Below are 27,267 nucleotides of genomic sequence, written 5' to 3' on the forward strand. Positions count from 1 at the left end.
ATGAAAGAACTTGAGGTATTTGCCTTGGTAAACTTAGACATTAAGGCAAAGATGGTTTTCTTCTTATTTTGGCTCTTATACTCTTCCTTGCTCCTTTTCTCTAGATCTTTCACCAACATCAGTAGACATCTGAAAGAACAAGAAAGCTATTGTACAAAAATATAAGCATTTGAGCCAAAGAGCCACACGGAGAGAAATATTCTTCTATATGTTATTATATTAACGGGAAAAGAGATTAATTTGGGGGTTAGGATATGTGTCTCTGGGATTTTAAACTAACTAGAAAATCAGGGAAAGTGTTCAAATATATGAGATTTTGGCTTTGGGTTTGCCAGTGTCAATGTCGGGGGAATGACAGTGAAAATAGACTAGCTGCCTTGATTGTGCTTATTTTTAGCTTGTGCTGAACTGTTTTCCCTCCTTGACAAACTTTTTTGTTCCCCTTAAAGAAAGTTGATAAATTCCAAAACTATAGGAAAATATCCATAACAAAATATCAAGTATACAAGTACCCATCAGCCAGAATGAAGAAATGTTAATATTTGTTACCTCTACTTCAGATTTCATTTTCGTTTTCTCAAAGAAAAGATATATAACACTATGAAATATGAAGTACTCTGTTTCCTATTGAAATCACATTATCTTACCTCCTTTTCCCAGTGATAAACACTATCCCAAATATGTTGTATGCCTTCTTGTTTGTGTTTTTATTATCACTAAATCCATAAGTATTGCTTGCATTGTTGTTTTAAAACTGAATATTAATGCTGTTATAAAGTATGTATTATTCTAGAAGTTTTTTATTAGTATTGTTTTTGAGATCTATCCACGTTCACATATATTAATCTAGTTTTTATTGCTATAAGAATTGTATAAATGCGCAATAATTTATTATTCATTCCCTTAACTAAGGACACCATTGGAATGGATATTTTCATGCATATCATCTGTGTTGAGTATGTGCAAGAATTTCTCTTGGGCATATATTTAAAGTCTGCATTACTGAGTCACAGATTCCATCAATATATTCAGGTATTAACAAGCTGCACTCTAAAATGTTTTACCATTTTATTTTTCCACCAGCAATGATTGCTTTCAGTTTTCTCTTTGTTAAATCTTAGTACTATGAGATATCTGATTTTTCTCATTTAATTGGCATTAAATTATATAGACATAATTTTCCTTGGTTTTTCTAATTTAATGGGTATTAAATTCTTTATACATAATTTCCTTGGTAATTAAAGAAGATGAGTATTTCTACATATAGTTGTTGGCCTTTGTTGTTTATTATTTTGAGATTGCTACTGAAAGAACAAAACCAAAAAACATCATTAAGGAAAACATACCGATATCTTATGGCATATGCTGACGTAGCTTAAATATAATGACTGAGAACTGAGGCCACCTGTGTCAGTACGTCTACAGAATTTATGCCATCAAATTCTTGCCTAGAAAGATGAAGCTGTAAATAAATAAATATTTCACTCTTTGCTTCAGGAAATTCTTGCACATCAGTAGATCTGGGCAAAGAGTTTGCTCATCTGGGCAAATGATTGCCCTACAAGATATTAGGTTGTTCACCTGGGTAAACCACTAGTTTGTCAAACAGCTGTTTATCATGATTAACTTCCAAAATCACTGTATCTCCATGTTCACCCTAATGATGTCACAAACTTCTCTCAAAACCAAGCAATTTTGTACCGTGAAAGAAGCGTCTTAAATCACGTAAGTCTAAGGTTGAAAATTTATAAGTGGGCTTTCTTTTTCTGTTAATTTTATTTATTAAACTATATATAGTTGATATAGAGTATTGTATTAATTTCAGGTGTATAGCTTTAGATTCTATTACAGGTTATTTCAAGATACTGAATAGCAATCTGTGGGCTATACAGTAAATCTTTTTTTTAAATCCTTATTTATCTATTTTATATATAGTGGTATGTAGCTATTAATCCCACAATCCCAAATTATCCCTCTTCCCCCTTTCTCTTTTGGTAACTAAATTTTTTTTCTATGTCTGTGAGTCTGTTTCTGTTTTGTAAATAATTTTATTTATATAATTTTTTTTAGATTCCATATTTAAGTGAAATCATATAATGATTGTTTTTCTCTGCCTGATTTACTTTGTAAAATAATCTCTAGGTGTCTCTGTGTTGCTTTAAATGGTAGTATTTCATTCTTTTATGGCTTAGTTATATTCCATTGTGTATGTGTACCACATTTTCCTTATCCGTTCATCTGTTGATGGACATATAAGTATCCTTTTTGATACCTTTTTTCTGAGTCACTAATATGACTTTGTCAAGGTGTTCTTCTTCATAAATCTGATACATTTAGCTTTGATAAATCTTAATGTTTATTGGTTGTCTTTGGGGAGACAACACTGACAGCACAGGAGTACGAAAAAGAATAATAATTTCTCCTCCCCATATACCCAACATTAAACTTAAATAATAAACAATCTTGTTTTTTTTTTTTTTTTTTTTGCTTTTTAGGGCCACATTTGTGGCATATTGATTCCCAGGCTAGGGGTCCAATTGGAGCTACAGTGGCTAGCCTACTCCACAGCCACAGGAACATGGGGTCCAACCTGCGTCTGCCACTTACACCAGAGCTCATGGCAATGCTGGATCCTTACCCATGGAGCAAAGCCAGGGATCATACCTATATCCTCATGGATCTAGTCAGGTTCATTAACCACTGAGCCATGAGGGGAGCTCCCTAAACAATCTTGTTTTATCTATAGCCCTACCTACTTCCTCTTTCATGTCTGGATATTTTGAATTCATCTTTGACATCAGATCATTTTAACTCATTAATTAATTAAATCCATGTTTTCTTACTAAATAGTCAAATGCATTCTGGACATTTATTATTTTATGTGCTGCATGTATTTTCACCAGTTCTGTTGTTTGGCTTTTTCTTGTTTGTGATACATACACAAAGGCATATATGTAGAAGGCATGTTTTCTTTTTACTGAATAATTTCACATTATATTTTAAAAACTTAGTTTTTAAATATGCATGGAAATTGTTAGATTTGGGATTGGGTAGATAGCTAAATTAATGTTTTTTCATGTGGAAATTAGTGGTCCCAACATTATTTTTGAATACTTGTTTTCTTTGTCCTTGACTTGTAATACTGTCTGTATCATCTACCAAATTCCTATATATGTTTGAGTCTATTATCTCAGTATTCTATTCCATTTATCTCTTTGTTTATCCTCACATGAGGACTTTCTAATTTTATTTAGTATAATTTTATACTAATTCTACATATCTAGTATTACATATACCATCATAGTGTTCTTTTCTTAATCACAAAATTTGGGGATGCTCTTGAATCTAAACTTAACCACATTTTATTTAAAATCAGTGTGTCTGAGTTAAAATTCTAATTGAGATTTTTCTGAAATTTATAGATCAATTTCTGAACAAATGATACATGAATAATAGTGAACATTCATAACCATGCATATAGAATATCTATTTATTCAAACTGTCTTTTATGCATAATTAATCACATTTCGTGAAGTTTTTTTTTTTTTGTCTTATTGCCTTTTCTAGGGCCGCTCCCATGGCATATGGAGGTTCCCAGGCTAGAGGTTGAATCGGAGTTGCAGCCGCTGGCCTACGCCAGAGCCACAGCAGCGTGGGATCCGAGCTGTGTCTGCGACCTACACCACAGCTCACAGCAACACCGGATCCTTTACCCACTGAGCAAGGCCAGGGATTGAACCCGCAACCTCATGGTTCCTAGTCAGATTTGTTAACCACTGCGCCACGACAGGTACTCCCACATTTCGTGAGTTTTTTCAAAATATTTTTGTACATCTTCTCTCAAGATTTGGTTCTAGGTGCCCTGTAGATTTTCTAAATGAGTTCTTTTTAAAATTTTGGAATAGTTTTAGATCTACAAAACCGTCATAAAGATACAGAGAGTTTCTATATATCCCAGTGACAATTGCATCTGTTATTAACATCTTCCATTAGAATGCTACACTTTTCAAGATTGATGAACTAATATTTATACTAGATTCAGATTTCCATAGCTTTGTACCTTTTGGCCCAATTTTCCCATCCTTCCCTCTGTCTCTGATAACCACCAGTCTATTCTCTGTACCTGTGAGTTTAAGGTTTTATGTTTGTTTGTTTTTCTTTAGATTTCACAGAGAAGTGAGATCATACAATATTTGTCTTTCTCTGATTTATTTCATTTAGCATAATGTTTACAAGATTCATCCATATTGTCACAGATAGCAAGATTTCATTTTTTAAAGGATGGATATCTATATATATGTATCACTTTCTTTATCCATTCATCCACCAGTGGTCACTTAGGTTGTTTCCATGTCTAGGAAATGTAAATAATGCTGCAGAGAACATGGGGATGCCCATAATTCTTTCGTAGTGATTTTGTTTTCTTCAGATTTATAGCTATAGGTGGGATTGCTGCATCACGTGGTAGTTCCTCCTCTTTTTTTTTTTTTTTTTTTTTGAAAGTTTGAGAAGGATTGGAATTAATTCTTTGGTAACTATTTGGTAAAATTCGCCATCTGGTTCTAGACTTTTCTTTGTGGGGAGGTTTTTGATTACTAATTCAATCTCCTTATTCACTATTGGTCAGTTCAGATTTTCTACGTTTTCCTGTTTCAATTTCAGTAGGTTGTAAGTTTCTAGAAATTTATTCACATTTTCTAGGCTGTCCAGTTTGTTGTTCATAGTAGTCTCTTAGGATCTTTGTATTTCTCTGGCATCAGTTAAAATGTCTCCTTTTTCATTTATAGTTTAATCTTAAATTGTATTAATTACAATTAATAATTTTGATAAACTAATTTCATTATCTTGAGCTTCCCAGTTAAAGGCTTTGTCAATTTTCTTTATCTTTTCTAAGAACCAACTCAGTTTTGTTAATCTTTTCTATTATTTTTCTATTATCTATTCCATTTATTTCTGCTCTAATCTTAATATTTTTTCCTTTTATTATTTTATCCTTTTTATTGTTTTTATTTCTATTACTATGTATTTTTGGTATTACATGGACTAATGGTACATCTTACAACTTATAGTTCTGAGATATTTTAGTGAATTTATCAGTTTTAGGAATATTTTTTATAATTGAAAATAATATTTGGTGAAGAGTTTTCTCTGTGAAAATTGGATTAAGCTTTGCACATCCTTTGGCAAAAATTCTATATTATTACTATTTTTGTTTGCATAATAAATCTGTTTCTGGAATAGTTAATTAAAATGTCTTCCTATGATTAATATTCCTTTTTGATTTCTGCTTTCTATAATTTTGCTTTGTGATTTCTGCATCTATAGATTATTAAATTTCACACTGATTTTTCTTCTCAGTGAATGTGCTTTTACCAAAATATAATTCCTCTCTTTTGAAACATTGACACTTTTACCTTGAAATTTTTTCCTGATATAGGTATTTTTCTACAGCTTCCTTTTTAGTAATATTGCCCTTTTATATATTTTTATATCCCTTTATATTGAACTTTGGGTGCATTTTCTTCTAAAGTTAACACTTGAAGCAATTTATCTGGATTACATGTTTAAGCAGTTTATCTGTGTGCAAATGGGAAAATAGGTAAATGTATTTCCTTTATGCCTGTAGGATAGCTACTATATTTGAACTTTTGATACTTTATTTTATGTTTTTACATTAGAACATCCCTAAAACTAGACCACTTTTTACAATTAATGATTTTCTCATATTTTCTGCCTTGTGGGGATTGATTTTGTTTTTATTATCTTTTGTTCTTTCTTTTCTATTGATTTTTTATTATTCATTTTTCTTTTACTTGTCTGGAAAGCATAGATTTTATTTCTGTTATTTTAGTGCCTACCATTTGTACTATACTTGCTAAATTCTTTGTATGTCTTATAGGTAAGGTAATATAATAATTAAGTGGCGTGGAGGATAGTGTTAATGTAGCAAAAATAAACTGAGGTCTTAAAAAATCCATTTTAGAACTACTAAATAAAATATAAACCACAAAGGAAAGAATAGACACAATTGAAAAGTGAATCTATACTTTGAATAAAAAGAATGCAGAACACAAAGGCAAAGGATTCAAGATAATTAGAAATAAGATAACAGCTAGAGAACACAGAAATTTGTAATTAAATACAAGGACAGTTGATTTCTTTTAATTAGAGAACACAATAAATGCAAACAAAACAAAAAATTGAGTGTAATTTAATGAAATGAATAAGGAATATAGGCATAAAAGACATTCTTATGTTCATAGGATACATTGTTTAAAGAGAATATTAATATAACTTTAATGAGTAACTAAGCATGTAGTTGCAAAAGGACGCATTTCTATAAATAAGATATAATATGTATATAATGGGGCAACTCATTCAACATTAAACTTTAGGAAAGAACTTCCTGAGATCTAAGGTATGAATAGATGTTAACCTGTTGAAGTGGAGGAAAAAACACCCAAAATTATTAATAGCATGTGTGAAGACTTGGAATAAATGAACAATCAAACTTGGCATGCTTTAGGAAATAAAAAGAAAGATATTTTTATGGGCTGAATTCTATTTCCCCCTCCGAATTCAAATTTTGAAGCCCTCATGCCCATTGCCTCTGAAGGTTGACTGCATTTGGAGATAGGTCTTTAAAGAGATAATTAAGTTAAAATGAGGCCATTAGCTTAGGCCCTAATTCAATCTGAGTCATGTCTTAACATGAAGAGAAAATTTGGACTCACAAAGATACCTCAGGGTTATGCATGCATAGAAAAGCAGCAATGAGAGAACACAATGAGAGGCCAAAGAGACCTCAGGAGAAATCAGACCTGCCTACACTTTGATCTTGGATGTCTAGCCTTCAGAACTGTGGTAAAGTAAATATCTGTTATTTAAGCCACCCAGTCTGGGTATTTTGCAGTGGCAGTGCCGGTAAACTCTACGTATATATAACTATACATATATGTCAATGGAGTTGAGAGACCAAGGAGGAAAATGAGCAAGATGAAATTGTCATGAAACAAAGATAGGTCCTGCAAGTTGTATAAACCATGCCAAAGGCAGTTTCCTATTTTACGGAGGATGGAAAGTAATAGAAGAGTTTCGAGTAGGGCTATGAAGTCATCAGGTCTACATTTTACAAGATCAATAGAATGACTTTATGGGAAATGACTTGGAGAGAGGCAAGACTTGGAGGGAAGAACTGAGAGTAGGGTTTTGCAACAGTCCAGGGAGGAGGTGAAGGTTGCAAGGGACCCAATGCTTGTGCCCCTTCCCTCCCACAATTCATACGTTGAAGCCCTAATCTGTAATGTGAAATATTTAGAGGTGGGACCTTTGGGAAGTAATTCAATCATGACGTGGAGCCCTGGTAGTTGGATTGGTATAAAAAGAGACGGGAGAGGAATTGCTTCTTTCTCTCCCCATCCTGTGCAGATACAGCAAGAAGGTGGCAGCCTGTAAATCAGGAAGACAGTCCTCACTAGGACATAATTGACTGACACTGTGACCTTGGACTTTCCAGCCTCCAGGACAGTTTTGCTGTTAAATCTAACTCAGTCTGTGGTATTCATTAGAGTAGTCCAAGCTGACTAAAACAGAGGCAGTCTACACTGTTATTTAAATTCATGATCTGCCACTGTACTATATAAAACTAATATTTCACACTTCTTTCTTCTCCTGGAAGAGTCCCTGATTCCCTTATGACACTTAAAATATTTCACAATAATAAAAAGTTTAAGTATATGTTTATCTGCATGAAACAATGTTCTTTCGCTCATGGCAGGAATGTTATCTGATTTATCTTGTTTTTTTGGACCAGTGCATGGCCTTTGAGGTACTCAACCAAGACTTGTTGAATAAATGAATGAGTGAATGATGGATGGGTTATCTTTCCAAAAAATTCTGCAATGTGGCTATTGTATTTTTATTCTGAACCCCTCTTGTCTCCATTGTCATCCTTGTGGTTTGCCTAGTGATGATGACTTACAGAAATGGAGAAATGTCATCCATCTGCCTGCCATAGACCAGTCAAATCTGTCACCTTCTTTATTTGATTCTCCAAAAAACCACCACCCTCCTACATTTTGCTTTGATTTATCCCTTTAATCTGTACTTTCTATCTCTCTAGATACTATGAATCATGTGTTTTCTTACATCTGGCTCTGCCTGGAAAATTGGTCAGCATCTTTGCTGATGCCTTGTACTTGGGGCTTTGTACCATAGGTCGTGATTGAATTTACTACATGTGAGTATTTGCATTTTTGTATTCATCCTTTGATGTTTCTTTGTTTTTCTTTGCAGCTGGGTTTGCTCTAATGCAAGTAGGATTAGCATCTTTGAACACTTACATCTGAATTCTCCTGAGGTCCTCTTGAGACTTGAAACTTTCTTCACTGAGGTACACTTTCCTTTCATGCTGGAAGACAGGTTGGATGAAGAAAGTTATTGAGTATTATGGAGACTCATTTTTGACTGGAGATATCTTTGTCATTGGCATCCTCAAATAAGATAAACAGTAACTTAGTTATCCTGTGGAAGTTCGGGTTTCCCTGGCTTGTGACAGTTGACATAAAAATAAATCCTGTGAGCCATTTAGTTTTGGTAGAAATGTTTTATTGTATGCTGTGGATGGAAAAAAAAAAAGATTGTATTTCTAAATTACATATCTGGATAGACTGTGTTTCCTGAAAGGGATTTAGGAAAAAGAGAAAGGGAAGCTTCACTTTGCAAATTTCAGTCATTTATTTATATACTCATTTATTAGGGACATACCGTGTGCTAAAACTATCCAAGTTACTTGGATTTTAACATGAATAAGGCAGTGTTTGTCTGTAGGTAGGTGTTCAGTATAATGGGGGTTATAGACACATTAAAATAACGTAATCTATTGTGCCACTTCTGTGATGGGGGCATGCAGATGAAGCTGCCCTCGTGCTCCCGGGTTACATTTATTTCTTTATGCTGAACTGGCCTGGAGTATGTCAGAAGTCTGGTCATTCTTGACCCTTTGGACTTGGAAAGAAAAGATTTTTGACCTGACCTAACATTAATCATTTTGAAAGATAACGAAGGAAAAGTTTAGGTTTCACACTCAGAGTAATGAACAGAAGTGGAGAAGGAATTAGAAAATAGAAGTGTCTCAGTGTTAATTTTATCACCCACCCACCCGTGTACCCCCCACCCCCGAGAAGTAAGTATTTCAAAACTGGAAGACTAGAGCTGTACCCAAAGGTCGTAGTGGGAAACCTAGTGATTCTCGTTTTAGCATTTAAGACTAACTGGCATATGTTCCTGGCAATCTCATTGCATAAATTAGGTTTTAAATAAATGAAGTAGAAAACAGTCTCAAAAAATGAGGACATTCAGATTTAGAATTTCAAAATTGAGCATCATTTTTTTGACCCCTGAACAAGTTGCTTTTCTGTTTATAGTGTATGCTCTAGTGTGTTGGTGTACACATTGAAAGATACATGTTTGAGGAAAGTTATCTCAGGTTGTACAGTGGAGGTGAAGGAAGAAAGAAGAGAATATATTTGAAAGAGCTGATAGGGAGTTAAATATACAGAGGAGTTTTGAGTATATGAAATGAACTTTCCATAGCCTATGGAATTCAGAAATAGCACAATGTCTGTAATTTCCATGAGTTGCAAGATGAGACATGATAAAGCCAATAGGGATTGATGAAAGCAATAACTAAGCCTGTGAGTAAATGTGATTAGAAGACTAGCACCCAGACTTTTGTTACTTCTTTCCAGAGAGGTGAAGGACATCTCTGGAAAGAGGTAACGTGGACTCATGAGGTCCCCTCTAGAAAGAGGTAACATAGGTTCATGAGGTGATCCATCAATAATACCATTAAAAGCTACTATTTATTGAGCTCTGACCATGAGCTAGTGATTATCCTCAGCTCTAGCACGTATTATTTAATCTTTCCAACAGCTCCAGAAGTAGAGCTCATTACTCTCATGTTTAGATGAGGAAACAGAATAAATAACTGCTCTAAAGTCATACATCTGGAAGATGGAAAGCCAGGATCTAATCCAAGGAAGCCCAGCTCTAGAACTCACCATGAGATTCTCAACCATTATGTGAAGGATCTGGTGATACTTAGATGAAAAGTGTTTTCATGGAACTCAGGACGCCATGGAGATGACTAAGTTAGATCCTGGCTCACTTTTGGGAGACTGTGCCTATATATGAAACCCAGAAATCCACTAGCTACAACTGGAATTTTTTTTTGTCTTTCAGCTCAAGATTTATCCTTTAGTACTCACTCTCTATGATAGATTCAGTCATTCTCCTTAATAGTGAGCATAATATGAAGCTTTGTCCAGGGACGTTTTGTGAGAAGGGGATTTTTCCTGGTTCTGGTTGCTGCTTTTGCTTCTGCTTGCTCAGGATGCATGAGGGTTTGTGATGTGCATGTGCCCGGGCATCGAGCGGGCTCTACTCCAGCCACACAACCAAAGCGTGGTACCCCCGTAACCCCAGGGTTCCAGCCGAGGACTGGTGACCACTTTCTCGCAGCTCTTGACATGCACATCGTGTGCGTCAGGCCTTGTGCCTGTGGTATTGCGCCTTTTCCTCCACCTGTCTGCTCACCTGCATTGACTCACTTGCGACTTGAAGGGCTCTTCCTACTTGCTCAGCAATTGTGGACTAGCTTTGGCCCAGGCAAAGCAGGCAGCTTCTCCACCACCCCATAGTCTCTACCTCACCCTTGACTCTTCATTCTTGGGTGGGATCTGAACCCCAACCTTGGAGAAGCACCTCCCTTCCAGTTTTGTCCTTCCTCACACACCCACTACAGCCCTTGAGTACCCTTCAGAATTCTCTTTACATTGTTACAGTTATTCTCTATTCATAGCTTCATATTCTTTTTGATCAAGTGTCCCCTTTTTAAAATTATAATGTGGTTTCTGTTTCCTGATTGGACCCAGACTGAAACAGAAGCCAAGCAGCCCAAGTATTGGGCAGTACCATGGCACTCGTGAGATATACTTGGAAGAACGCATTTCTCAGTGCAGGACGTGGTAGAGGAAATGAATGGGGCAGCTCTATCAGTCTGTGGGTGTTTGTCTGTGTGTCTGAGTTTTGAGGTTGAGAGTAGAGTTTATACTTCTTAGGTATTCTGATGATGGAACATTTTCCCCAGAAGAGGAGAATGAGGAACTGATTTCCCACATATTAGACAATATTTCCTGTCTAAATGCCAGATTGAGCAACTCAAGGACACAAAGTGAATCTGAATCCCTCCTTTGAAAGATTCAAGTCCATAAATCAATGACTAGATTACACTTTGTGATGCCTTTTGAAATTTACAAGAAAGATAATGTGTGTAACATTCTTCAAAAATTGACTAATTCAAGTATAATTCAGAACAATTTACTAATGTGCAGTGATTTATAAAGAGACTTCGTTTTGCTTAAGAATTTCCAAATGGAATGCATAAGAGAGAATAGCTGAGCAGAAATAGCTCTTACAAGTTACAAATGGGGTGTCTTATGAAAAATCCTATGACCAGGGCATTCAGAGTTGTCACACACTGACTTTCAGTGGGACCACGTCCAGTCTGTGTGAAGTGTGATTGGTCCTGTGTGCTGCATCCTCTTCCTGGGCTCAGAAACATGTCCCTGACAACACGAATGATGTGATAGGCAGAGCAAACAGCAGTTTTTATGTAACAAGAATGGTTATAGGACAAATGTTATGTCCAAATACAATAATCATCGTCTTGGTGTTTTTGTTTTATCTTCCCTTATATATGCATGCCACCTTCCCTACTGGATTATAGTAAGGAAAATTTCAGGTATTATGGTAGGTTAAATGGTGAAATTGTGGGTATTTGACAATGTTGATCCATAAAGAGATCCATTTTATATGATTCAACTTAATGCCACTTTATCTAGGAATATTTCAGTACATATTTCAAAAGAGAAGAGTTATTTTAAAATATGATTGAAATACTATTGTCACGCCAAACATGTAACAGTTTTTTTTTTCTTAAATAAAATATTTAATTGGTGTTCAAAGTACCTTGAATTTCCATTTTTTAAAATAATTGTTCTGTCTGTAAATTTTTTTTCTTTCCTGGTCAAGTTTTGATAGCAGGGTCAGGTGGGCTTCCTGAAGTGAGCTTGGAAATATTCCTTCATGTTTCAAAAGATGTAGGGCTATTCATATTTTCTATTTCTACCTGTGACCACTTTGATAAATGGTTTTTAAGGATTTTTTTTCATTTCAGATTGTTGATTTCCTTGATATAAAGCTGTTCATAGTATGTTTTTCATTTTTAGATAAGTCTATAAGATTATAGTGGTTATTGTTATTGATTGTAATTTAATTCTCTTGTCAGAGAATAAACTCTGAGTTATTTCAATCCTTTAAAAGTAATGAGACTTGTCTAATAGGCATGCACATGATCTTTTTTTGGTATACTATCCATATCCACTTTAACAGAACATGTTTAAAGTTGTCAGATGCAGTATTGCATAAATGTTAATTAAATCAAGATAACTTCTATTGCTATTCAAATATCCTTTATTGTTATTGAATTTTTTTTGTCTACTTGTCTGTTAGTTACTACAAAAGAAGTGTTGAATTCTCCAACTATATTTCTTTCTTTAGGATTTTTTCCCTTTAATTGTTCCTTTATGTATTTTGAAGATTCATCATTAGATGTGTATTTATTTTTATTTAGTATTCTGATACTGTCTTGACAAAATTACCCTTCTCTGCCTCCCTTTACTTCAAGTGATATTTTTCATCTTAAAGTCTGATATTGTTAGAGCTACTCCCCCTTCTTAATCTTTACAGTTGAAACTTTGTGTTTTTCATCCTTTTATTTTGAGCTGTATGTAACTTTATATTTAATAATTTAGATGTAGTTGATCTGGAATTTTTAACCAGTTTGGGTGAGATGTTCTCTTTTTTTTTTTTTTTTTTTTTTGTCTTTTTGCTATTTCTTGGGCCGCTCCCACGGCATATGGAGGTTCCCAGGCTAGGGGTTCAATCAGAGCTGTAGCTGCCGGCCTACGCCAGAGCCACAGCAACGCAGGATCCGAGCCGCGTCTGCAACCTACACCACAGCTCAGGGCAACGCCGGATTATTAACCCACTGAGCAAGGGCAGGGACCGAATGCGCAACCTCATGGTTCCTAGTCAGATTCGTTAACCACTGCGCCACGACGGGAACTCCGAGATATTCTCTTAATTGAGGAAATTTGTTGACTTATATGTTTGGATATAAGTCTACAAACTTTTTTTTTCTATTTATCCCTTTTCCTTTTTTTCTCTCTGCCTGCTTTTAGGCTAATTAGAAAGTGTTTTCTAGCACTTTATTTTATCTTCTCTAATGGAATTTTTGCTTTAATTTTGTATTAACTTTTAGCAGTTACTCAAGGAATTATAATATGCATCCTGAACTTATTAGTACTTAGAAATTTAGAGCAGTGTACCCCTCCCTTCTCTGGACTAACTTAGCCATATATTTTTACATCTACATGTATCTAAAACCCCAATATAGAATACTAATACCATTTTCTTTAAACATTTAGCTGTTTTTAAAAGAATTTAAGAACCCCCCCCCCAAAAAAAAATCAACAACCCCAAGTTTTACATTGAAATATGCTCTTCATTTCTTCCTTTAGATCTGACTTCCCCTCTGGTGTCACTTACCTTCAACCTGAACAATTTTCTGTTGCATTTCTTACAGTGAGGTTCCTCTGGCTGCAGATTATCATTTCATTTATCTGAAAACATCTTTAAAATATTGTTTTCAACAAAAATACATAATTGGTGGGGATATTATGCAACTCAGTAGATTTTTAAATAGTATGTGCCATTCCCCAATCAAATGACTGTTCTCTTTGAATACTTTATAATTCATTCATAAACTTTTTTTCTCTCCATTGAGTAGTGCTATTTCCCTGCTCGAGAGCCTGCACTTGTTTTCTTGGCTGCCTCTCCCACCACTTTTGAGTCTTTGGAGAAGGATTGGTTTATTATTTGTCTTTGCATCTCCAGAGACTTCTTCAATGCTACCTTAGAGTAAATGCTTAATAAATGTGTGATAAATGAAGGATCTTTAAGGAAACAAAGGGCCTGTCTTCTTCCTCATTCCTTAAAGCCCTCAAGCACCATTAACTTTCCTACAACCACCTCACCCCTGTTGACTAGTTTTATTTCCACCAAGATGGAAAGAAATTGAAACTATCTTCTTAGAGAATTAGAAACATAAATTGTGGTATCAGGATGGACTCCCGAGTTTGAAAAAAATAAAAGATAGAAACATAATGTAAATCTTAAAATGTTACTGAGAATGTTAGTAATGATATTGACTTAATTCTGCTCACTAAGGGAGGACCATGACTAAACTCAATGTGCTGAAAAGTTCAGAGACATTAATCTTCTTATCTGTGCCCCAGAACTCCCCCTGCAAAGACAAATGAGCGAGCATTGATGAATGCTGCTTCATTAGGAGAATTTAAAAATGCAATTTGTCTTCATGAAAAGGAAGTATTTTTACATTTTCTATTCTACAATGAATCAGTGAAAAGAATTTTTCAACCATTACCCTTTGACTTAGACTGGCCTTTATGAGCAGCATATCAGTGCAGTAATAGACTTGCTCTAGGTGAAATCTTGACAAAAAGATACTTCCTGGAAAAGCAATATCCCAACTACAGGCGTCTTCAAGACTCTTTTGTAATAATATTTTTAGTGTTTTAAATGTCCCTCCCCTTTATTTTTTTACCTTCTGAAAGACAAAAGTAAAAGGTAAAACTAATAAAAAGGCACAAAAACAGCATACATTTAAAAGGAAGTATTTACTTATTTATTTATTTATTTAATTTATCTTTTTAGAGCCCCACCTGCAGCATGTGGCAGTTCCTAGGCTAGGCTGCCAGTTTATACCACAGCCACATCAATGCCACATCTGAGCTGTGTCTGTGCCCTACACCACAGCTCACAACGCCAGATCCTTAACTCACTAAGTAAGGCCAGGGGTCGAACCTGCATCCTCATGGATACTAGTCACATTTGTTACTGCTGAGCCAGAAGAACTCCTAAAAGGAAGTTTTTAGATTTGACCTAAAGTAGGTATATGGCTGTCCTAATTTTTGCTTTTTCTGTATCCATATAATAAGATGTTAAACCATTTTATCCCCAGTGATTAGCATGAAAATATGAAAGGTCCCCAGTGAGCCAAGCATAAGTATATAATGATTACTCTGCTCTTAGAGGGATATGTAATTTAAACAAGCAAAGCCTTAATATCAAAAAGTGCTTTCTGGCTAACCATCAAATAAATAGAAAATAAAATTATCCATAAATCCTAATCAAATGATCAGTCTGATTCATTAAGGTTTTGTAGCTCCTTTGTATGATAGTATTCATTTAAGTAATTATTTTTAGCATTTGATTTTTATTCCTATTGTTAAATATATTTGTCATTCAAAATTAACCTTGAGTTGGGAGGGTTCAGGGGTACCAGTAGCATTTCCTTGTAAACTTGGATCCATCTGTAGCATATTCATTATCAGCAATATTTTCATTTTTAGTGACCTTAAAAATTGACTGATAAACTTTTAGAAATCCACCCCTCCCACTTGCCCCCCCCCCCCCCCAGCAAAGAGTTCCTTTCCAGTAGGAAATGGATTGAGTTCTGCATCTTAAAGGACTACTTCTGGTGATTCTAATGCAGGTGTTTCGGGACCACGTTTTGGGAAATGTTATCTTCAATTTAGATATGCTTTCTGTATGTAGATCACCCATTCTTTGTTCCAGAAGAACACATGGAATTTTTGTTGAGCATCAGTGAGTTTCCTGTATACCCTTTTAATTTTACATACACTGACAAATTTTTGGATACTACCAGCTGGTTCCACATCTCACCTCCTTTACCTAGATTCTCACGCACAATCGAATATTTCATTTCCTTTGACCTTGAGATTCAATTTTGCACAGCCCCAAACTCCTTTTTTCCTGGGTCCTTGGCCTCTACAAAATTCATCTCAACTCAAGTGCCCACCATCTGGAAGAAAAATCCTGCTTACATTTCTCCATCTCATCAGCTCTCCATATGGCTTTGAAACTCAGTTAAAAACACATCTTCTTCTTCTGTGCTAAGGATCTCTTGATTTTTCACCTCTCCTTGAGTTATAACTTATTTTTATCTCAACGTCTGCTAACCTTGAAGGCCATCTTTTAAAAAGATGGTTTAACTCTTGGTTGGTAGCAAAAATTTTAAGATTGATTCCAAGGATTAAAATACTGATGATGCTGGAGAAAGACAAACTCTCTCTCCTTTGCAGATTAACTGTGTCTCTGCAGACCTGTTTGTTTTCATCATTGACCAAAATCTTCACCTTACCTTTTGGTTAGTATAACATCTTCTAGAGTCAATCAGGTGTATAAACTGGTTTTAGGATGATGACGCATAATTTTTCTTCCTTTCTTTCTTTTCATGGGAGACTCTTCCAGAAAAGGGTCTCCAATCCGTACCTTAAGGAGTGTGAAATGTGGTATGATCAGTAAGGAAATGGAAATAAATTGCAAATTTGTATGAAAAATGAATGTCATGAAATATGGCACCAAAAAGTGATTCAAGGCCTGGAAGGAAAAAAAAAAAAAGTGAGAAAAAGACATTGGGTGCAGTGATGCATGAAATGTCTGAAACCACAGAGGAAATGCCTGACAAGATAGGTAGTAACAAGGTGAATAACATATCAAAGACTGGGAAGGAACAGCCCTTGAGAAAAGACAAGATGGATGAAGAGAAGGAGTTACTCTGTGTCTGGGAAGGTGTTTAATATACTCAGCTCAGTAACACCCTTAAGGGAAAAGATCCCAGAGTTTATGTGAAAATACACTGTCATTATGGACTAATGCTACCATCAGTGAAAAGTTGGTGGAATTACTTAGTAAGCTGTCTTCTGAGTCGTTAACTTTTTTTTTTTTTCCCCACCACGATATTGACCAGGAACCCCCAAGGAGTTGAACTAAATCCAACGGTGCAGTAATCATTTGGGGGAGTGCATATTCTCTGGACCATAGCTCTTGAAATATTTTACTGTAGGTTTCCATCCTTGAGGGCTCAGGGGGAAAGAAAATGTTACCAGCATAGACCGTGGTTGTGTTCTCTCTGCCAGGTGGGAAGATGCTGGTGAATTCTTAAGTGACTCTCATTTATGGGGAGACCCTGTTGTGACAGGCTGCCTGAAGCCTTTAATTTCAGTAAATGTTTGAGTTCTGCCTGCTCCTGCTGCTTTCACATTTTCCTTTGTGGTGAAGCTCCCACCTCTCTACTCTGACTTCCCATGCTCTCCATAGCAGATGCTGGTATGAGGTTGGAGACAGAGAGGCCCGTTCGCTGGGGCAGATGCATGGCTCCATCACTCCGTGTAGCATGTCCCTCCCCACTACTTAGCCTGCCTGCCAGTGTGTGAACACGGTCCTTCCCGTGTGGCAGTTCCTGATGGGAGTTCAATCATCTCACCTTCTTTACAAGGAAAAATTGAGGAGAGGCGGTGTGCATCCCAGACAGGGTTAGAGCCTTAGCAGCTAGAATGATGGAGGATATACAGAAGCCCTATTTAAGTTCTTGTAGTGTCAACTGTTCCTATAGAACCTACATCTATTCTTTAGTTGGCTGGCTACCTCAAAACATCCATAGTAGAGTTCTGATTTTGAAAGCTAGAATCCTTTGGCCTGTGGCCCTGTTTTTTTTTTTTTTTTTTTTTTCTCTGTTTCATTTAAATCAAAACTGACAGGAAGAAGAAGAGGCTAAAAGAGTTATTTCCCTTTGCTACTTAATGGGATATGAAGCCTCAGCTTATAACTGAAAATAAAACTTTCCACTTGGGTAAACATAATTTTCTCCTTTTTTTCCCCCAGAAATAATCCCATTCATTTATAAGGATATAGTAATTTAGTATAAAATAATTCCCCTTCAACATCCCCTGTTGTAATTACTTGGCTATCTCCTTACTTACCTTCTTCTATGAATTTTGGACCATTCAGAGACTGAGCTGACAATACACACTGTGTAGGAGGCTGAAGGGCTAGGCATGGAGCCCTGCAGTGCCCAGTGAGGCCACAGACTCTGTGCCACCTGGCCTAGACACCCCTGCAGGGTTGGAAAAAGACCCAAAGATGGAACTCACCTTTGGCATCCTCTTTCAAGCTACAGGGATTAGTTCTTTGGGACGGGGAGTTGTGGGGGGCAGAGGCAGGAGTGCAGTTCTGATGTTCAGAGACAGGGATGTGCATATTCAGGTGGATTTTTGGCTGGTCCAGTGAGGAGCAGATGCATGCAGTGCTGCTCTAGGGAGCTTCCAAACAGATAACTTCTAGGAGATATTTTATCTCTGGCTCATTGTCTTTTTCTTTCCACATGTGCACCAGCTTTTTCTCAAGTAATAAGGCAAGGAGGCAGAGAATTTATCCTTTAAAATTATCTGCAAGTCCCTTATGGGGTTCAATTAGTCTTGGATTTTTGTCATTCTTAACACTCACTAAGCCACAGTTTTTCTCTGCGAGCTTGTTTTGCATATATTAATATGCATGAAAATGTAACAAACAGTTTGGGATGGGGTTGAAAACACCACATATCTATAGATATATCAAGAATTCATTTCTCTTTTGTGGAAGAAACTCCAAAGTTTCCTACAGCTTGTTTAATATTGAAACTTAATGAGTCTACCTAGTGCTATTACTGAGAAAGTAATGGTAGGCTCTGCCAAGGAAGGGGCCTGGCCCCAGGGCATTGGGAGAGAGCAGCTAACCAGACTTTAATATAGAAAAATAGATAAATAGGGTGATAATTTAATCGGAAGGCAATGTACCTATCATGCACCAGGAGAAAGCACAGCTGGAGGATTTGAAAGTGATTTGGAAGCAAAAACCTCTTATTGAATTACAGATAAAAAATTAAGTTAGGGGTTGGCAGTAGAGTGAAACCTGGTTGTGAGGTTGTAGGAAAGGGGCTGCCAGCTCTTCTGTTGTAAACTAGAATTCCTCAGAGAGTCCAGCCCACCTCAGAAGTTTTCTTTGGGTTAAATCCAAGCCAACATTCTTGTAAGCCACAAAAAATCACAATAAGAAAAATTGTCCCATGTTTATTTGATTGCCACATCTCTGGGGATTGGTCCTGAGGCTGTCCCTGAAATCAGTTGTTGTTCATAAGCCATTTTGGAATGGTGGTTTAGTCTGGCAGGTGTGTGATATCAAAGAACAAACAACTAAGGGGGACTAGCTTTAAAAATAGACATTATAGTTTACCTTGAGTTCTTATTGGCATAGATAAGAAAGTTAGGGAAAAAATAAACATTGACAGAACACTTTAGCCTGCTGGGAGGCCAGTTTGGATTTTTGCAGAACTCCTCTGTTATCTACATGGTACCAACTGATTTCTTCAGCTTACATTTTAGGTCAAATGAGCACTTATTCTGTGCCCTTGTTACAGGAAGGTAAATGATTGAGATGGACCCAGGTCTTTCATTCAAGGAGCTCACAGTCTAGATATGGGGCAAAATCCCAATACAAGTATAAACCCCAATTCAGTTAGACCAGGATCAGTGTCATAAGAGAGGGTAACAAAATGCTATGAGAGTTCGGCTCAGTGAATTGTCAATTTTTTTATTGTTGAGAAAGTTCAGACTCTTCAATGGCATTGCTAGCATTCTCTACTCTTTGTAGGTGTTCAACTACAGATTTTCTGAAAGTTGCTTTTGAAGGAATTTAAAGAAAAGTTTACTAAACTAGTTTTATTTATCCCAGTTGTCTAGCATCTTCAAAGGCACTTTTACCTCCTCTTTCTGCCGCTAGAGCACTTGCCCACCTTCTATGTCTGATCACTGAAGGATTGCATGTAAGGTGATGTGTAGCCCTCATACCTCCTGAGATGAAGGGAGGTCGGGCGTGGCTTTTGGGTTCCTCAGTAAGCCAATCCTGCTGACGGAGAAGCTGGTTCAGTCTTTGCTCTCCGGAGATTTTGGCTTCTTGTAGGAGAGCTTGGGGAATACTGAAAAGAGATTCATCTCCTGGTCTGTGTTTAATCAGCAATGCAGTGGCCCTAGAAATCAATTCACAGCATGGTGCTCTCCCCATAAAAGCAAAACCAAACCCTTTAAGTGTCTCTGAACCCATACACTGTTTCTATATTCACATTCCTGTGTTTATATACTTTCTTGAATTATAATCTTTGTGCACATGTTCTGTCTTTTGGTAGATCCTTGAGGATGGGATGTATTCCCAAATTATTACTGCATTTCTTACAATTTCTGGAACAAAGGACAGACTTGATTGAGTTCTGGAATGGACAGGTGGTGATGAATAAATACAGAGTTTTATCATTGGTGTTTTTAGACCTTTACATAGTCTTTTAGCCTGCTTAAAATTTGTTTTGAAAGAACTGTATCGATGATCAGGGTCGCAGTATTTCAGCTCTCCGAGACTCAGTTTTCTTATATGCAAAATGGAAGATTTAGACTTCAGACATGGGGATGTTTTCTAGGTTCCCAGTACTGATATTTTTTGGACTTTATAAGCATTCATGAACTAAACAGCTTAAGTGAATGTGGAATATAGATTGCCAAACATTGGAAAAAGGTTTTATTAAGTAGTAGTATTCTCATTTACTGGGACATATACAAAAACTCTTCAGGGCTATATGGAAGTGTATACTTCAAGGAAATCAGTTTCCATATTCATACATCTTCTTTCCTAAAATTGGTCCTTGAAAAAGTCCTTTGCACTGCCATCCCTTTTTTCCCCCAATTTTCCCATTCCCAATTTTCCTGTTTCTAGTTTACAAAGAAAAAAAGCATTTTTCTCCCTTAGTCACTTTCACTCTGATTCATTGCCCTGGGGGTAAAAACTTCTGAGCCACAAAACAAGGGGCCAGAAAGAATGGTCTTGCTTCCAGGAGAAGTTCTGAGAAAGCAAAGCAGAATTTAGGGTCCTGCTTTATCCAGGTTACAAACTTTTGGCAGTGCTCTGTGCTTTTTCTTCCTGTCAATCTGCATTTGAATTAGAGCTCAGGAGAGAGATGCTGGTAACTAAGCTGATTACTAGTGGGTTAATTTGAACTCAAAAAAGTTGAAGTTATTCTTTTCTGACAAAAAATAATAGTAATACTTATTTGACTGCGAATGTAAAAGTTTGTTTTGCCAATTAGCTCAAGTGTGAGATACTATGTATATTACTATATATATATATATATATATATATATATATATGCATGTATGTATATACACATGCACATATGTAGGCATAGTTCAGAAATATTGCCGCTTGAGTTCCAGACTACCACAATAAGCAAATATTGCAATACAGTCACTAAAATTTTTTCTGTTGGTTGGTTTCCCATTGAATAGAAAATTTATGTTTACATGATATTAAAGGCTTTTAAGTGTGCAATAGCATTATGTCTATAAAAACAATGTACATACCTTGATTAAAATTTTTTAAATTGATTGCTAAATCATGTAACCATCATCTGAGACTTCAGCCAGTTGTAATCTTTCGTTGGTGGAGGGTCTTGTCTTGGTATTGATGGCTGCTGACTGATCAGAATGGTGATGGCTGAAGACTGGGATGACTGTGGCAATTTTTAAAGATAAGACGACAATGAATTTTCCATATCAGCTAACTCTTCCTTTCACAAGTGATAGTTCTGTAGCATGTAATGTTATTTGGTACTATTTTACCCAAGGAGAACTTTCAAAAACTGTGGAGTCAGTTCTCTCAAACCCTGCCACTGCTTTTTCAACTGTTTCTATGTAATATTTTAAATCCTTTGTTCTCATTTAAACAGTCTTCACAGCATCTTCACCAGGAATAGATTCCATCTCAAGAAACCTCTTTCTTTGCTCACCCACAGGAAGCAACTCTTTATCCATTGAAAGTTTATCATGGGTTTGAAACAATTCAGTCACATCTTCAGCCTCCACTTCTAGTTCTCTTTCTATTTTGGCCATGTCTATAATTATTTCAGTCACTGAAGTCTTGAACCCCTCAAAGTCATCCATGACATTTGGAATCAAGATCTAAACGTCCTATTAATGTTGACATTTTGACTTCTTCCCATAAATCACAAATGTTTTTAATGGTAGAATGGCAAATCCTTTCCAGAAGATTTTTAATTCACTTTGCCCAGATCCAACAGAGTAATCACTGTCTATGGCAGCTATAGCCTCACATAATGTATTTCTTAAATAATAAGACTTGAAAGTTGAAATTACAGCTTGATCTATGGGATGTAAAATGGATGTTGTGTTAGAAGATAAGCAAATAACATGAATTTCATTGTGCTTCCCTGTCAGAGCTTTTGGGTGACCAAGTGCATTGTCAGTGACCAGTAGTATTTTGAAATGGATCTTTTTTTTTTTTTTTTCCTGAGCAGCAGGTCTTAATAGTGGGCATAAACTATTCCATACACCATGTTCTAAACAGATGTGCTGTTCTCTAGGCTTCATCCTTTCATTATGGAGCATTGGTAGAGTAGATTTAGCATCATTTTTAAGGTCCCTAGTATCTTCAGACTGGTAGGTGAGCAACTTAAAGTCACTAGCTATATTAGCCGCTAATGAGAGAGTCAACCTGTCCTTTGAAGCCACATATTGACTTCTCCTCTCTAACTATGGAAGTCCTAGATTGCATGTTCTTCCAGGATGAGGGTGTTTTATCTATGTTGGGAATCTGTTTTTAGTGTAGCACTTTCATTAATTGTTTTATCTAGATCTTTTGAATAACTTGCTGTAACTTTCCTTCTCCATCAGCCCTTGCTATTTCACCTTGGGTTTTTATTTTATTTTCCTTAAACCTAAGAAACCAACCTCTGCTATCTTCAAACTTTTCTTCTGCAGCTCCTTCACCTCTTTCAGGCTTTATAGAATTGAAGAGAGTTAGGGCTTTGCTCTGGATTAGGCTTTGGCTTAAGGGGATGTCATGGCTGGTTTGATCTTCTATCCAGACTGCTCAGACTTTCTTCATCTTAGCAATAAGTTGTTTTGCTTTCTTATCATTCCTGTGTTCTCTGGAGCAGCGCTTTTAATTTCCTTCAAGAACTTTCACTTTGCATTCACAGGCTGCCTGTTGGTGCAAGAGGCTTTAGCTTTCAGCCCATCTTGGCTTTTGACATGCCTTCCTCATTAAGGTTAATCATTCCTAGATTCTGACCTAAAGTGAGAGAAATGTGACTCTTTCGCTTAAACCTAACTTAGAGGCCATTTTAGGGTCATTCGTCGGCCAAATTTCAATATCTTTCTCTCTCAGAGAATATGGGGGCTGAAAGAGAGGGAGAGAGATTAGAGAATGACATATTGGTGGAGCAGTCAGAAGACACACAACACTTATTTATTGTTTTCTATTTTATGTGGGAATGGTTCATGTTGTCCCAAAACAATTATGAAAGTAGCATCAAAGAGCCCTGATTACAGGTCACAGTAACAAATATAATAATAATGAAAAAAATTAAAATATTGTGAGCATTACCAAGATGTGGCACAGAGACAGGAAGTGAGCAAATGATGTTGGAAAAATGACACCGATAGACTTGCCCAGTATACATTCAGTTTGTAAAAAATGCAGTTAACTTTTAAACAAAATAAAGCAAAGTACAATAAAAAGAGATATACCTATAAATTGAGATAGATTTTTAGCTCCAAAATTTTAATAGATAGTACATATTTAAAGCACATCCAGAACATATGATAGACTACAAATTGAATCCTTTGCAACTGCATATTCTTATGGTGAAAAAATGTAGGTTTTTTCTGTCTTTTGTCTTTTTAGAGCCGCACCCATGGCATATGCAGGTTCTCAGGCTAGGGGTGGAATCAGAGCTGTAGCTGCCAGCCTTTGCCACAGCCATGCATGATCTGAGCCACGTCTGTGACCTATACCATGGCTCACAGCAACACCAGATCCTTAACCTACTGAGTGAGGCCAAGGATCAAACCTCATCCTCATGGATACTAGTTGGGTTTGTTAACCACCGAGCTATGATGGGAACTCCAAAATGTAGATGTTCACTGAACACTATGGAAGAGACTACATATGGTTTCCCCAAACTCTAGTTAGGGCTTTAGAAACAAAAGCTTGAAAATTCCTAAATGAACATAAGATACTACAGTTAGCATTAGTTCTGTTTCTTTGGTAGGTAATGATAAACAGATGGGAAAGGTATGGTCCATATGGATTTACCTTGTTGAGCTGAATTCAGATTAAACTCTCTGAGAAATAGATTTTACTAACAGCCAGGGTAACGAATGGTACACCAGCAGCTGCACACTCCTGCAGGAAAATCTCTCAACAGCTAGGTTGTGATCTCCATCCCAATTCGGCCCTCTGTCTTACCAGCAATTCTACTACATTTTTAAAACAGCTCCTCTTCTCTCCACATTGATTTTAAACTATTTTGACTTCTTCCAAGCCTAGCTTCACCTCCTCTTCCCTTCGTTCTCAACAAATGTACTTCTTACTTCACAAAGGAAATAAAAATAATGCAAGTGATGAAATTTCTCACCTTTGGCTGGCTGCCCTGCCCATGCATGTTTACATACAGACCTTCAATGATTTTGTCCTCTATCCTTATTTTCCTCTAGTCATAAATAGAAGACTCCTTCCTCTTATGTAGGACCAACCTCCATTTGTGGCTTTATTCCCACTCCCAGATGACTTTGCTCTTTCTTTTATCTGCATCTTTGCCCCTCTACTCATTCTTATCACCCTTGAAACACTGCACTTTTCCCTGTCTTTAACAATCAAATGAACAATAATTATTTTTATATATGTTGTCTCTCAAATGCCTTCCTCACTTTTCAGACATCATTTTTTTTAATCTTGTTCCTCCTCACAGTTAATTCTCTAAAGAATTGTCAGCCTTTACCTTTCATATATTCTCAATTTCCTTTTATTTCTTAGCCCACTCCAATCTGGTTCTCACCCTGTCTCTCTGCAGAAAAAATATTTTTGCTCAGGTCACCGATGACCTGCATGATATTAAATTCAATGAGAACATTTTAGTCCTTAATAGACTAGATATCTCAGAAGTATTTGTTTCTAGTGACAGTTCTCTTTTTATTTAAATCTTTTATTTCATTTTTCGCCCTTGGCTTCCACAATGCTACACTCACAAGTTTTCCTTCTGTCTCCCTCCTTTGCTATACAAGCATCGCCAAAACACTCAGTACTCAACTCAGAGTTGCCTGGCTTAAGTTGTATAACCTTTGCCCACAACTAGGACTCTGTTTCTTTACATTATATACTATCTTCCCAAATAATCTCAATCATTTTCCTGGTTGCAATTCTTACTTATATGTTATGTGTTGGCTACTAAATAACACTTACTCTTTTCTGTAGAGGCATAAGGTCTGGTCCATTTTCCATCATACCCAGAGTGTTCTTTCAGGGAAAGAAAAATAAAACCAAGCCTAACCATGGCAATTTCTTGGTGAAATCTTTCACGTTAACCACTGCTTATAATATAGACATCAGTAGTCTCACCATGGGTTCTGCATGATTAGTTTTGACAATGCCATTCTCACCAGTGTCTTTGCTATAATTATTCCAGCGTGATTATTTTCCTATCTTCAAACTCTCCTGGCTTTCTCCTACATCAATCTCTTTGTACTTGTTTTTTTTCTCCCTTAAGAACCTTTGCACAGTAAGTTTCCTTTAATCAATTCTAGGGTATGACCCCAAAGCCTTTTCTTAACTAGCCTCCCAGGTATACTGAATGACACTTTACATTTTTACTTGAGGACTTGTTACAATGTATACAATAATATCTTTGTGATTATTAGGTTAACGTTTGTATCCCTGCTAGAATGCAAGCTTCATGAGGGTAGAATTGTGTTTATTTTGTTCATAACTGTTTGCCCTGTATCTAACAGACTGCAACACTCATTGTAGGCATGTGGTAATTACTAGTTCGAATTAATTAACTATGAGGATATCAACAATCAGCCTGGCAATATTCTACAGATTATGTACTGAACTTTTTTCTACCTCCATTCAATCTTTTAATATGTGTAATGCTGCGTACTCAAGAGTCAATGAACCTTTATGTCAAACAGCTGGCTTTCAGAAACAGTCTAGTGTAACCAAACAGCCTAGTGGAACAGTGTGGCTCAGGAAGCTTCTATCAGCCAATCTTCTTGCAGTTAGCAACTATAAACTCTGTTTAAAATGTAAACAGCAATTACTTAAAGGCACTGGAATGTGAACAAGAGCAGGAGTATTTTAGAGGAGAGTTGACATTTGGAAGAAGGAAAAAGCGAGGAGTGAGTTATCTACTTCTACAGCCTTTAAGCTGAGCCAAACCACAGCTCGTGCTACATGGGGTGGCTAAGCCTCAAATACAAAACCTATGTTTTTCTGGCCTAAAAAAACCCCCACAAACTTTGGGAAATCATAGCCACTGGAAAATAAGAGAAAGAATCTCAGCCAGTATCCAGAGAGGAGTAGTCCCAAATAGCATGTACAAGCTTTGCTCAACTATCTGCCTAATCTGTACATTTTGCATACACAGAATAGATTTAATGCATCTTGGCTAAGAATAATTGAGTTGACATTTTAAATGCAACCTACGAGACAGAATTGGTGGTTTGAATCCATTTAAACTTTGCAAAGAGAAAATGACACAACAATCTTCAGATGAATTTTCAGAATCCAGAGACTTTATTTAAAGCATAGCAGTTACAATATCTAAGATGCACACTAAGATTACACAACTTAGACCAAATCAGAAAAAATGTGGCTCATCCCTAAGAAGAATGGCAACAGTAGTGATGATGAAATCAGCAGACAAGAGTTTCAGAGCAGATTTTATAACTATGCCCAGTGATTAAAGGAAAATGTATTTTTAATGAATGAAAAGACAATATATTTAATCAGAGAAAGAGAAATTGTCAAAAAGAACCAACAAATACTAGAATCATAAATATAATACCTGGAATTAAAATGTTCATTGGGTGGATATAACATCAGACCAGAAGTGACAAAAGACAGAGGCAGTGAACTTGAAGATAGAGAAATAATATTTGTATGATATGAAGAACACAGATACAATATTGAGAGGAAAAAAACCTCTGGAACCTGTGGGACACTGCCACATTAACATAAAGTTAGTTGCCTAATAAATGGATAGGGAGGGCAATAGGCCTTAAAACTTATTTGAAGAAATAATTGCCATAAATTTATAGATTGAAAAAACTTAGAAAACTCAAGAAGTATAATTATAAAGACTATAACAACAAAGGATGC

The 27,267-nt window shown here is 36.3% G+C and overlaps 1 protein-coding gene across 4 annotated transcripts in view; it reads left to right on the forward strand.

Moving 5' to 3' along the window:
- LOC102165540 (uncharacterized) overlaps nucleotides 1–27,267 on the forward strand; it is a 1,338,477-nt gene that overhangs the window by 644,673 nt on the left and 666,537 nt on the right. For 3 of the 4 annotated variants that reach the window (XR_014842473.1, XR_014842475.1, XR_014842474.1), the window contains one exon: nucleotides 8,296–12,026. The exons of the other annotated variant lie outside the window; for it this stretch is intronic. The gene's annotated coding sequence lies outside the window, so the exon portion shown is untranslated. Of the gene's footprint in view, nucleotides 1–8,295; nucleotides 12,027–27,267 lie in introns of those variants that run through there. 4 annotated transcript variants of the gene reach the window in all.

This window comes from Sus scrofa, chromosome 3 (assembly GCF_054392235.1).
Source record: "Sus scrofa isolate SSC_HxYL_T2T_F1_AM1 chromosome 3, Sscrofa_HxYL_maternal_Yorkshire_Landrace_v2.0, whole genome shotgun sequence".
Lineage (NCBI taxonomy): Eukaryota > Metazoa > Chordata > Mammalia > Artiodactyla > Suidae > Sus > Sus scrofa.